Below are 12,350 nucleotides of genomic sequence, written 5' to 3' on the forward strand. Positions count from 1 at the left end.
CTTTTTGTGGAAAGAATAAAGTAATGTTTATGAGATTTGATGATTAATTAAGATAGCTACTGGAGGAAAGTGATTTTATAATATAATTTAAGAGACAGGATTGTTATATATTGTAGACCTACAACTGATTTGATCTGTGACAAATGGGAAGTCAACATTTTATTTTTTTGTTTAATCATTTTTGTTTTGTTTTGTTTTTTGTCTTTGAATGTTTTATGATTTTGTTTTGTATGTTTTATGAAAATTTGAATAAAAATTATTGTAAAAAAAAAAGAATAGTTCTGTATTGCCCAGATTAATGACTACTTAGCTCACAATGACTGTACTCATTTTGGACAGCTTTGGGGTGATATGGGTTGAATTGAGTCAGTTATGTGGTACAGCAATGAAATGGCCACCATCATGTGTCAAATTCTACTCACCTGGCCTGGAATAAACATTCTTCTCAAAATTCTTTCTTGCACATTTTAATGTGAAATATTCTCTCAATAACTTCTGGGTGTTCATACATCTGCTAAATATTCTCAGAATATTTGAAAGCTGTATCTGATACCCAATGATATTTGATTTCAGTGTTTTGATCCAACATTTAATATTTGATAGTATCTGATAGTTACATGCATGTAGTATGAGAGCAGGCAAAGGAGGACGGGAGTGCAGCAAAAGTTCAAATCAAGTAAAATGGAGCAAAATGAAACCCACTTAGTATCATTTTAATCCAACGTTCCAGCAGCTGCCTTGGCTAATTATTCTCCAGCCAGCGCTGGTGGAATGTCAGAGGGCGGGTAGTGTCTGTGGAAAGATTGGTTCAGAGGAGACAGAGCTCAAAGATTCTGCCAGCATTCATGTCTTCTCTTTGCCTCAATTTGCTCTTCTTCCTACTGAAAAACAACTTCTTCTTCTGGGATAATGGCATGTGAACAGAGCATTTAGAGCCATAGTTCACTGTAATGCCAAAAATTCACATATGAATTGTCGTGCTAGATCAGTTTTCCAAAAGATGGAACCAGATTTGTTTTAGAACCAGGAGGCAAAATGTTCTTTTTTATTCCCTTGTTTCAATGTAGCTTAGGAAATATGAAGCGTGAAGCACACAGACCCATTTTTTCCTTGGAGGTATGTGTGGGAGCACTTCATTTTTTCATTATTCCCCTTAATTTTGTTAGCATTCAGAATTATAATACACATGCAGCAACAGAGCAATCATCTGTTGCTCTGAGCAGTAAGTTAATTACAAGTGTCATTTCAACAAGATTTTTCAGGAAGGTTACATGCAGCCGTACATGATTTTTACCAGTGAGCCCACTGTGGAAGAGCACTGACTGCCTTTCTGACATGTGTTGTACAGTTAGCAGGGTTGGGGAACATGTAGCTCTCCAGATGTTGTTGGGCTCCCATCATCCCCAGCCACCATGGCCAATGGTAAGGGATTATGGCAGTAGTCCAAGAACATCTGAAAGACTACAGGTTCCAAATTCCCATTCTTCAGCCTTCAGGCTCAAGAGGACCTTGTTGCTCATGTGGGAGTAGAAACTGGATTTGCACAGTGCTGACTGACTGTTTCTCAGAGCAGGGCTGTGCACAGCTTTCATTTGCTGGCCTTTATGTCAAATATGAAGTCCATCCCCCATGATCAGCCAATTTCAAAACGTAAAAAGAAGTGAAAATGGCAAACAAAAAAACATTTGAGCAGATAAAACACACAGCTGCTTGAAGGGAGGTGGACCCAACCCAAAGTGGATAACCCATTGATGGCCTGGGGGAAAGGATGGCTATCAGATTTTGATCTGGAGTCTGTATGTGTCTCTCCGTTCAGAGAATCATACAATTTTAGAGTTAGAAGAGATCTTGGAGATCATTCCACTGTTGAACTGTTCTTAGCATTAGAGTAAGCAAAGGTGGAGAGGGGAGCAGAGCTTTACCAGTAGCAAAACATCCTGCACCTGCTCCTGTTGCTCTTAATAAAACTGGCCTTTTCTTTTCTTTTCTTTTTGAGAGAGAATTATATGTTAGGAATGGTCCAAATTCACCTTTCTGTCTGTTTGGACGAGATCCACAATGTCACCTGAAATCCAAGTTCATTTGTACGTTCATGTGTTCATTTATACACACTTATCATATCTCCCTTATTCACATTTTTCGTAAACTAAAAAGTTCCTCCAATTGTAATCTCTTTCCTCATAGGTGAGTTGTTGCAGACCTTTGATGGTTTAAGTTGCCCCATTCTGAACCTTTCCCAGCTTTGCAATATCCTTTCTATGGTGAGCTTTATGGACCTAGGAGCTTCTATGCAGTCAGGAACCATGATTGTGTGGGAAGAAAACTGCAGGCATACAGTTGGGGGAATGGAGAAGCCCCTGAATGTGCGGACATCGGGGGGGGGCATGGCCAGAGGGGTGCTGTGATATTGGGGGTGTGGCTTGTCAACATAATCCCCATATCCCACTCACATCTTCAATGAATGCAGGAGTGCTTTGTCTGAAAAGCACTACAATTTCTCGTGCCATCTTGCACAAAGTAGGGCTCATTGTTCCTCTTCTCTTAACTTTCTCTTCTCTTCACTCAGATATGACACAACCTAGGCTTTTTTTGTTGACATTCCATGGGGAGGGGGGTTGAACAAGTAAGAAATCTCTAAACACATCCTGAGTGGGAATTCTAGACTGGAGGCTGTAGTGGAAGGGTTGCAATTGTTTTCTTTGTTCTGTCTGTGCAAGATAAATTGCCAGACATTGCTAGGAAAATGTTCCTCCTCATTTCCCCTTTCCCTATTAGACACTCTGGAGATTACGTTCATGAACACTGTTCCTTTGCACTGTGGTGCGAGAATGGAGGTCACAGACATCCTAAGCTATAGCTGAAATTAAAACACACAGGGACAGACATACAGTGATGCTGTGTTTCCATTCTCTCCCTGGAGTTGCTCTTGTTTAGCTTGATATGAAGAAAGGGTCTCATGCCTTTGGCTTCGTGAAGTGTGTGTATGTGTTCCTGGTGCAGTAGGGGTACTAAACCAAAAGTGTAACTGGCAGTGGCAGAGGAATATCAGTTATTTCTGCACATGGCTATCAGTTATTGTACCCTAGACCTGCCACAGGGAGACAGGGCAGGAGTAATCTGCAATGCATCCTGACAATTCATCTGTTACACCAGTTTACTAACCTCAACCTGACTCCTTTTCCACTCTTCCCCCTCTTTTTAATCTCCTTAATCATAGAATAATAGAGTAGTAGTTGGACGGGACCTATAAGGCCATCGAGTCCAACCCCCTGCTCAATGCAGAAATCCAACTTAAAGCATACCCGACAAGTGGCTGTCCAGCTCCATTGTCGTACCGCTCTAATAGGAAGTTTTTCCTTATGTTCAGTCGAAATTTGGCTTCCTGTAACTTGAGCCCATTAGTCCGTGTTCTGCACTCTGGGATGACTGAAAAGAGATGCTGGCCCTCCTCTGTATGACAACCTTTCAAGTACTTGAAGAGTGCTATCCTGTCTCCTCTCAGTCTTCACAAGGCTAAACATGCCCAGTCACCCCTCACAGGGCTTTGTTTCCAGTCCCCTGATCATCCTCGTTGCCCTCCTCTGAACCCTTTCCAGTTTGTCTGCATCCTTCTTAAAGTGCGGTGTCCAGAACTGGACACAGTCCTCAAGTGAGACCTAACCAGTGCCAAATAGAGGGGAACTAGTACTTCGCGCCATTTGGAAACTATACTTCTAATCTTCTTTCCTTCCCCATCTCCCCAGTCACATCCAGGTCACTGGCGCATCATTTACAACTTGGCTTCTTCCCTCAGTCTCGACTGGCTAGTCAAAATTACTGGGGATTAGGCAGCAACCTCACAGTTTAGCCCTTCTTTGGGTTTCCCTTTTGAGCAGCTGAAAACAGTCCCACCCCTCACTTCCCAGTTTTCCCCCTCTTTCCCTGTGTTCCTGTTTGACTCACCTGTGTTAGCGTGTTCTAGGATAAGCTAGAGGCCCCTTTCAGTAAAAGCTTCTTCCACGGGATTTGAAAACCAGGCTATGCAGTTTAGGGGTGGGGGCTGCAAGGGAAAAAATGAGAAATTCTTGGCTTTGCTGGTGGGAATGGAATAGGGGTACTGTACTCAAAGCAACTTTTCCTCCGAGAAGGGAACATAGAATGACTTATTACAGTGTTTTTGTTGGGCTAAGTAAGGGAAGAGACTGAGGCTGTCACAAGGAGCAGGGGCAGGACAATACCACATCCCTCTCCTCCTTTCCTTGAACAGAAGCTGACCACATTGGCAGTTGAATTTTATCTCTACAGCAGTGATGGGACAGCACCTTCCACCAGATCTGAAGACAACAAGCTGCTTATGGTTGTTGCGCTGTGTGTAGTTGTGTTGCTTAATTTTGTTTAAAAGCAGCACCACAGCAGCAGAGAGTAACAGCAGATGTTGAAATGCGAGTGTGCCAGCGTGTGCGTGCATTTGCCTAAGAAAGCAGGCTTTTACCCTGCATCAGCATCACTGAGACTTGAGAGTTAGTAAAATAAGAAAAGCTACTTTATTTATAGAAATACATAATAGATAGAAAAGGCATATCTAGTTCTAACTAACTAGCTAAGTTGGAGGCATAATGCCCAGGTGTAGTAGTTAGCCCCATGGTCGGAGAGAGAGAGACAAAGGGAGTCTCCTCTCTCCTGGTCAGCCGGAGAACAAAGGAGCGGAAAGGGCAGAAGGAGGAGGGGCAGGTAAGCTTCCCTAAGGGCATCACAGTCTAGCGACAGAAGAAAGTCAGTCAGAGCATCACAGGTAAAAGGTAAACAAAGCCTATCCATCTGGAAGACCCTAGCCCTATCTTCCCTCTGGAGCTTAAACAAAAGAACAAAACAGGAGTTGTTCTTGCCCCACTTCCAACAAGGGTAAGGGTGGGGAACCTGATCTGGCCAGTGGGCCTGATCCTTATCTCTCCTACCCCTCGTGGGCCCAATCTGACAGTTGGACAATCAATCCCCTGATGTCACAATGACATCAGGTGATGATTGTTGTGACTTCAAAGCACTGCACAGGGCTTGCAAGGAGCCCTACCTGGTGCTTTGAAACACCACTAATCTGTGGGCTTCCCTCTGGAGCTTAAACAAAAGAACAAAACAGGAGTTGCTCTTGCCCCACTTCCAACACCCCTTCTCAACGAGTGTTTGGATCAGTCCACGAGATTCATCTTGTCTCCCAGCTTGCAATGTCTTGACTTTGCCCAACCCCTTTCGTGAGAGCATCTGCAGTCATGTCTGGTGTTGGACAATACTCCATCTTGAGTAGTCCTCTGCGGTAGGTGGGTGCTTCACGTCTATGTACTTTGTGCATGAACTCACCCCTTCTGACTCCAAGAGTCTGTTGCATCCTTGTTTGCTTCCCAGTCCCTTTTGGTTGGCGAGCTGGTTCTTCAGCACAGGTATCCCACGGCTACCACGACAACTGGCTTGGTAACAGTACTCATATTCAGGCTTTTCTTTAGCATTTGGCTTCTTCTTGAATTTCCTCTTGTAGCCTGCAGCTTTCCTTCCTTGAGGAAGCTTGGTTGGTGTCCAAGTTTTACTTTGGTGTAGAGATTCCAGCTCTTCCTTGGCTGGCTGCCTCCACCTCTCAGCTTCGGCTTTGGGTAAGGCATCAATCTCTTTCCAGGTTTCTGGTTCTGGAAGTTCATTTCTTACGAGGTAAGCAAGTCTCTCTGGTGGTATACCTCTGTTGGTGCATTCAGAGCATCTAGGTGCTGATGCTGCAGCTGCCCCTTCTGGCTCTGATGTCTGTTCTGGCTCTGTTGCCCCTTCTTATTCAGACTTCTCACCTTCCTCTGCAGGTATATTGTTATACCTTCTGTGGTGGAAGAATAACTTTGGTGTGGCGCCCCTTCTGGTCGGTGTGCGCACTTCCTTTCATCAAAGTGGACAGCTCTGCATACTTCAACTTTGCCAGTTTGGGGATCTGTTACTCTGTATCCCTTTTTCATTGGAGAATATCCAATAAAAATCACTTCCCTGGCAGTGTTGTCAAGTTTGGATCTCTTTTCCTTTGGGATGTGCACAAAAGCCTTGCACCCAAATACACGAAGGTGTGACATACTTGGTATCCTGTCATGCCACAGTTCAAATGGTGTTTTGTTGGTTGCAGATGCAGGAAGTCGGTTCTGCAGGTAAGTGGCAGTAACCGCAGCTTCTCCCCAGTACTCCTTTGGTAACTGCATCATTCAACAGGGAACGAATAATTTGTTCAAGGGTCCTGTTCATTTTCTCTGAAACCCCATTCTGCTCTGGGTTGTATGAGACTGTAGTCTGGTGCTCTATGCCTTCCTCACAGAGAAAGTCTTGCATAGCTCTAGACACATACTCCCCTCCATTGACAGATCTTATGATCTGTGGCTTTCTGCCAAATTTGTTGGACACAATTCTAACATAGTCCTTCAGTTTTGAAGTACTTGACTTTTCTCTCTTATCAGATACATTGTAGTATACCTGGAGTAGTCATCTATAAAAGTCAGCATGTATAAATTTCCACCTTGGGAGGGCATTCTCATTGGCCCACATAGATCTGTGTGAATTAACTCTAGAGGCCTTTTGGTTTTCCTCTCACTTTTCTTAGGAAATTTTGGTCTCACACTTTTAGTTTTAATGGAGCACTCGCAAATCTGTGTACAATTGCACTGTCTCACTTTGAAGCCTTTTGCTAAATTTTCTTTTTCAAGAGCAGCAACTCTTGCAAAGCCAGCATGTCCCATTCTCCTGTGCCAGGTATGTAAGCATTGAGAATCACTGGTTTCCTTGACCACATTTGCATGCATAGTTAACAAGCAATCAAAAATTAAAAGTCCATCTTTCACTTTTGCAGTGCAACTTATTACTCCTTTACTTAGAACATGGCAAAATCCTTCACCTATATGGAGTTTGGCTCCAAATTGTAACATCCTGGTATCACTGATTAGATTGTCCTTAAAGCTTGGAACATATAAACATTCCTTCAACTCTATCTTTCTTTCCAAATGTCCCACTTTACACAATAACTAAACATTTCCTCTTCCTTCAGAGAAAATTTCCTCTCCAGATGCTGTCAATATCTTTTGCCTGTGACTTTCAAAAATTTTAAACAGGTTCCTATCATTTATTACATGTGATGTGGATCTTGAGTCAATTAAAAATCTGCTTTTACAGTCACTCTTGCTTGGATAAGACACATAGCTAAAATCCTCTGTTCGCGGGTTTCTTTGCCTTTGTTTATCTGGTATTTGCCTGGAGGCATCTCTCACTTCGGCCGGCCTCTGTTTACAGTCAGGCTTTGGAGTTTTGCATATGGAACCCCTGTGTTTGTCTATGCCTTTTTGTGGATTCGGGCGGAGACTCATTCTTTTGTCCCTTTCATGTCTGCTTCTCTCCACAGTAAGGTTTGCTTGCTCAGAGACAGTCTGCATTTCCTTCTTTTCCCTAAAGTCCTGATCCTTTAAATACAACATGATCTGATTCAGGCTTTGTTCAGAATTCTCTAGTACATAGGAAATTAATTTATGATCCTCATTAAGAGAGCTTAAAAGCAATCCTTTCTGTAATTCTTCATCTAGAAAACGTCCACATCTTTGCAATTTTGCTAAAAGTTCTGAAAACTTTTCTATGTATTTACTCAGGCTCCCTCATCAGTAGTTTCCTTTAGAGAAAACAACTCCTTGTACAGAAACATGACGTGGCTCTTTGTTTTCTTGTCATATACTTCCTGCAATTTTCCATTCATTTGTCTAACACTGTTGCATCCTGTGCACAGATTAAATCCTTCATCTGATAGAGCAGAAATAAGCAAAGATTTTACTTTTGCATGCTTACGCCTCCATGAAGTTGTGTTTTCATCATCTGCCGATGGTTCAGGATCAGTCAGGATTCCTTCCAGCCCTTCTCCTTCTAGGAGCGCTTTAAATCTCAGATCCCACAGATCGAAGTTATCTTTCTCCAGCCTTGGAACACGTCTCTCGAGTACAGAAAGTTCAGCCATCTTTTCTATCTCTGTTCTGCTTTTCTTTCTAACTTAAAGTCTCCCTTGTAAATTACACACAAGCACCTTTAGCTTCAGCTACAACTTGCATTCAACTTAGTTTGCTGGGCCCGTAACCCTTGTTGCGCTGTGTGTAGTTGTGTTGCTTAATTTCGTTTAAAAGCAACTCCACAGCAGCAGAGAGTAACAGCAGATGTTGAAATGCGAGTGTGCCAGCGTGTGCGTGCGTTTGCCTAAGAAAGCAGGCTTTTACCCTGCATCAGCATCACTGAGACTGGAGAGTTAGTAAAATAAGAAAAGCTACTTTATTTATAGAAATACATAGTAGATAGAAAAGGCATATCTAGTTCTAACTAACTAGCTAAGTTGGAGGCATAATGCCCAGGTGTAGTAGTTAGCCCCATGGTCGGAGAGAGAGAGACAAAGGGAGTCTCCTCTCTCCTGGTCAGCCGGAGAACAAAGGAGTGGAAAGGGCAGAAGGAGGAGGGGCAGGTAAGCTTCTCTAAAGGCATCACAGTCTAGCGACAGAAGGAAGTCAGTCAGAGCATCACAGGTAAAAGGTAAACAAAGCCTATCCATCTGGAAGACCCTAGCCCTATCTTCCCTCTGGAGCTTAAACAAAAGAACAAAACAGGAGTTGCTCTTGCCCCACTTCCAACAAGGGTAAGGGTGGGGAACCTGATCTGGCCGGTGGGCCTGATCCTTATCTCTCCTACCCCTCGTGGGCCCAATCTGACAGTTGGACAATCAATCCCCTGATGTCACAATGACATCAGGTGATGATTGTTGTGACTTCAAAGCACTGCACAGGGCTTGCAAAGAGCCCTACCTGGTGCTTTGAAACACCGCTAATCTGTGGGCTTGAAGTAACTGCTTATCAGCTGATGGGCAGCAACTTCAACCCTGCTTTCTACAGGAACTGACTGTGTGATTGAGTTCCGTATCCAGCCAGGTCAGGTGGGCACAGTTTGGGAGAAACAGCCTCGTGTGGCAAATTGGGACCTGTGTTGGGCCAAATTTGTGAGCTGGAGGTTCCCCACCCCTGGCTTAGGGGGTGAAGGTCATACACAGCTCACACTGCCAATACATCATTCTGCCTCATTCTGTTTAATGGTCAGGCTGAAGGCTGATACTGGCAATGAGTCTCCCTGAAATTATATTAGTGTGGTAGCTATTTTAACTATAGCAGCATCTCTCTCTTTCTCTCTCCCTCCCCCCCTCTCTCTCACACACCCACACACCTTTTGCAGGGGAAATCTATACAGTGAGCTGCAGAACACAAATGGCTGTTGAGTGGAGCATCCACCATGTAGATACAGCCATCTAGTTAACAGATTATTGAGGTGGTGTAGAGCCTGATTCCCCATGGTCTGGTGGTAGCACATGTACAGAGGAACCACAAAGATTGTCTAGATAACCCTCGGGCAACACGGTGCTGTTTGCTATCGGATTGCCATGAATGAGTCTGGATTTGGACAAAAATATGTTAATGGGCCAGTGGTCAATAGTGACCAATGGTCAAGTTGTGCATGGTTTGTCAGGAAAGTGGCAGGTAAATGGCTCAGAATGGATGGCTCCAACTAACCTCCAGTTAGTTGTGTTGCTGCTGCTGCTGCTTACCAGGAAGCAGGAGGGCAAGGCATCTGTGAGGCTGGCATGGTGCAAATGCATCAGCTGAGCCAATATGGCATTCACATTGGTGTGTTTGCACCATGCTGCCCTTGCTACCCTAGAATGATGGTTTAATTATCCTCCCTAGAACATGATAGCTTCTTCTTCGAATAATAGAATAGTAGAGTTGAAAGGGGCCTATAAGGCCATCAAGTCCAACCCCCTGCTCCAGTGTCGGAGAGCCCATTATCTCCCTAGGTAATTGATTCCATTGTCGTATGGCTGTAACAGGAAGTCTTTCCTGATGTCCAGTCAAAATCTGGCTTCCTGCAACTTGAGCCCATTATTCTGTGTCCTGCACTCTGGGACGATCGAGAAGAGATCCTAGCCCTCCTCTATGTGACAACCTTTCATGTACTTGAAGAGTGCTATCATATCTTCCCTCAGTCGTCTCTTCTCCAGGCTAAACATGCCCAGTTCTTTCAGTCTCTCCTCATAGGGCTTTGTTTCCAGTCCCCTGATCATCCTTGTTGCCCTCCTCTGAACCTGTTCCAGTTTGTCTGCATCCTTCTTGAAGTGCGGAGACCAGAACTGGATGCAGTATTCAAGATGAGGCCTAACCAGTGCTGAATAGAGGGGAACTAATACTTCATGTGGTTTAGAAACTATACTTCTGTTAATGCAGCCTAATATAGCATTCACCTTTTTTGCAGCCACATCACACTGTTGGCTCATATTCAGCTTGTGATCAACGACAATTCCAAGATCCTTCTCACATATCGTATTGCTGAGCCAAGTATCCCCCATCTTATAACTATTATATTCTGACGCCCATGAATTTGATGTTGACCACCCAGCAACCCGCTGTCATGAATTTGCGTGATATTTTGCGGATAAAGTTGCTCAGATTCGCTCTGACTTAGATGCCAAAATTGATACAGCCTCTGTGGATGTAACCTTGGCCCTTGCTTGTTTAATTAAAATGGATTCTTTTCAGCTTGTTCAACCCGAAGATGTGGACAAAGTCCTTGGAGAGACGTGTCCGACCACCTGCATGTTGGATCCTTGCCCTTCCTGGCTTATAAAAAATGCCAGAGGGGGACTGATTGAGTGGACCAGGGAAGTGATTAATGCCTCTTTACAACAAGGCAGAATGCCCCCTAGTTTAAAGGAGGCAGTGATAAGACCTTTATTGAAAAAACCCTCCCTGGACCCCTCACTATTAGGCAACTACCGCCCAGTCTCCAATATTCCTTTTTTGGGCAAGATAATAGAACGGGTGGTGGCCGCTCAGCTCCAGAGCTTTTTGGATGACACAGACTATCTAGATCCATTCCAATCTGGTTTCAGGCCCGGTTTTGGAACTGAGACAGCTTTGGTCGCCTTGGTGGATGACCTTCATAGGGAACTAGACATGGGGAGTGTGTTCCTGTTAGTTCTACTGGATCTCTCAGCGGCTTTCAATACCATCGACCATGGTATCCTCCTGGGTTGCCTCTCTGGGATGGGACTTGGAGGCACTGTGTTATGGTGGCTTCAGTCCTTCCTAGAGGGGCAAACCCAGAAGGTGGTTATGGGGGATGCCTGCTCGACCCCTTGGCCATTGACCTGCAGGGTCCCTCAAGGTTCAATTCTATCCCTCATGTTGTTTAACATCTACATGAAACCGCTGGGAGAGGTTATCCGGAGTTTTGGGGTTCGGTGCCACCAATATGCGGATGACACCCAACTCTACTTCTTTCCACCTCATGATACCAAGGAAGCTGTCCAGGTTCTGAACCGATGCCTGGTATCGGTGATAGACTGGATGGGGATGAACAAGCTGAAATTAAATCCGGACAAGACAGAAGTGCTCCTTGTCAGTCGTAAGGTGGATCAGGGAATAGGGATTCAACTTGTGCTGGATGGGGTTACATTCCCCCTGAAATCGCAGGTTCTCAGTTTGGGGGTACTCCTGGACTCAGCTCTGAGCCTGGAGGCCCAGGTCTCTGCTGTGGCCGGGAGTGCCTTTGCTCAATTAAGATTAGTTCGCCAACTGCGCCCGTTCCTTGACCTATCAGACTTGACTATGGTGACACATGCCTTAGTTACATCCCGATTAGACTACTGTAACGCGCTCTACGTAGGGCTGCCACTGAAGACTGCTTGGAAACTTAAATTGGTACAAAGAGCTGCAGCCAGAATGTTAACTGGAGCCGGGCTCAGGGAACATACAACCCCTTTGCTGTACCAGCTCCACTGGCTGCCAATATGTTTCTGGGCACAATTCAAAGTGCTGGTTTTGACCTATAAAGCCTTATACGGCTTAGGTCCAGGTTATCTGTTAGACTGTATCTCCCTCTATGAACCTGCCTGGACTCTAAGATCCTCCGGTGAGGCCTTACTCACTATTCCATCCTTTTCACAAGTTCTTCTTGCAAAGACACAGAATATGGCTTTTTCGTTGGCCGCCCCCAGATTGTGGAATTCGCTCCCTAGTGAAGTGCGATTAGCCTCCTCGCTTTTGTCCTTCCATGCTAAGGTGAAGACGATCCTTTTTAGACGAGCTTTTAATTGAATTGGTTAATTAATTGTACTTGATCTTATTCATTTTAATTGTTTTTAATTTTGTATATTTACTCTTTTAATCTTTTTTTATGATTATTCTTGTAAGCCGCCCTGAGTTCTCTGGAAAAAGGGCGGGGTATAAATATTTTAAATAAAATAAATAAATAAATAAATAACTATGCATTTGGTTTATTTTTCCTAAGTA

The 12,350-nt window shown here is 44.2% G+C and overlaps 1 protein-coding gene across 9 annotated transcripts in view; it reads right to left on the minus strand.

The window, feature by feature from the left end:
• LOC133387425 (uncharacterized) overlaps positions 1-12,350 on the minus strand; it is a 99,757-nt gene that overhangs the window by 29,288 nt on the left and 58,119 nt on the right. For all 9 annotated transcript variants that reach the window (XM_061632162.1, XM_061632160.1, XM_061632158.1 and 6 more), the window contains one exon: positions 3,943-4,039. The gene's annotated coding sequence lies outside the window, so the exon portion shown is untranslated. The remainder of the gene's footprint in view (positions 1-3,942; positions 4,040-12,350) is intronic.

Source organism: Rhineura floridana, chromosome 6 (genome assembly GCF_030035675.1).
Source record: "Rhineura floridana isolate rRhiFlo1 chromosome 6, rRhiFlo1.hap2, whole genome shotgun sequence".
NCBI classification, from domain to species: Eukaryota; Metazoa; Chordata; class Lepidosauria; order Squamata; family Rhineuridae; genus Rhineura; species Rhineura floridana.